General features: G+C 38.0%; 1 pseudogene; it reads left to right on the forward strand.

Moving 5' to 3' along the window:
• The window catches only part of LOC102851272, a 36,767-nt pseudogene extending 36,554 nt beyond the window's left edge, over positions 1–213 (forward strand).
• Positions 214–1,586: the final 1,373 nt, after the last annotated feature.

The raw sequence follows: 1,586 nt of genomic DNA on the forward strand, positions 1-1,586 counted from the left end.
GGCTACCCTGGTTTTCCTCTGCAGTACTACCCCTACTACGGCAAGCTTCTGCAGCCCAAGTACCTGCAGCCTCTGCTGGCCGTACAGTTCACCAACCTCACCATGGACACTGAAATTCGTGTTGAGTGTAAGGCGTATGGTGAAAATATTGGGTACAATGAGAAAGACCGTTTTCAGGGACGCTTTGATTTAAAAATTGAAATTAAGAGCTGATCACAAGCACAAATCTTTCCCACTAGTCATTTAATAAAAATAAAAAGATACAAAAAACCTACTAGTCTTGAACAAACTGTCATACGTATGGGACCTACACTTAAATCTATATGCTTTACACTAGCTTTCTGCATTTAATAGGTTAGAATGTAAATTTAAAGTGTAGCAATAGCAACAAAATATTTATTCTACTGTAAATGATGAAAAATTGAGCCTTGGGCGTGCCCATTTTTCCTGTAAATTATGATTCCATAACTGACTTGTAGTAAGCAGTGTTTCTGGACCCTAAGTATTGCTACCTTGTGTATTTTATTTAGTGTACAGTACTATAGGTACATACTCTGGTCATTTTTCAAGCCATGTTTTATTGTATCTGTTTTCTACTTTATGTGAGCAAGGTTTGCTGTCCAAGGTATAAATATTCAATGGGAATAAAACTGGCATGGTAAAAAAAAAAAAAAAAGGTCTGTTTCAGCAGAAGCCACAATGCCCAGCTAATTTGGTGATGAGATTTGATCATGAATTTATGACAGAAACTCAGGGTTCTAATCTGTACTTGTTATTGTTAGCTGCCATCTAGTCGAGTATAACTCATAGGAACCCTGTAAACATCAGGTCTGAACACTGTCCTATTCTGTGCTATCCTCGTTATTTCTGACATTGTTGAGCCCATTGGCGCAGTCTCTGTGTCAATCCATCTTATTGAAGATCTTCTTCTCTTTTGCTGATCCTCTACTTCTCCAAGTATGATGTCCTTCTCAAAGGAATATTCTCTTCTAGCAGCATGTCCAAAGTATGTGAGATGAAGCTTTATCATCTTTACCTTCAAGGAACACTCTGGTTATACTTTCTATTGTCTAGCTCCAGATGCACAGCAATTTGACCTGAATCAGGTACAACTTAGTCTTCAAACTAATATCATTGCTCTCAAATAATTTGGAGAGGCTGCTGACAGCAGGCTATCCCAAAACAATGTCTTCTGATCTCCTGACTACTGTATGAAAGTGTTGATTGTGGACCCAAGTAAAATGAAGTTGTTGACAATTTTAGTTTTTTCTCCATGTATCATGATGTTGCTTATCAATCCAGTGGTGAGGATTTTTGTTTTCTTAATGTTGAGATATAATCTGTATTGAAGTCTGTGGCCTTTGATCTTCTACAATAAGCAATTCAAGTCCTCCTCAGGTTCAGCAAACAAGGTTGTGTAATCTGCATAACGTAAATCGTGGATGAGACTTCCTCTGATCCTGATGCCCCCCATTCTTCTTCACAGAATCCAGCTTCATGAACTATTTGCTCAGCATATAGATTGAATATGCTTTGAAGGACATGGCCAAAAATAAGGCTCCAGGAATAGATGGTATACCAATTGA

The sequence above is a fragment of the Elephantulus edwardii genome, unplaced genomic scaffold (assembly GCF_000299155.1).
Source record: "Elephantulus edwardii isolate Elephantulus edwardi_28Jun2011 unplaced genomic scaffold, EleEdw1.0 scaffold00067, whole genome shotgun sequence".
NCBI lineage: Eukaryota > Metazoa > Chordata > Mammalia > Macroscelidea > Macroscelididae > Elephantulus > Elephantulus edwardii.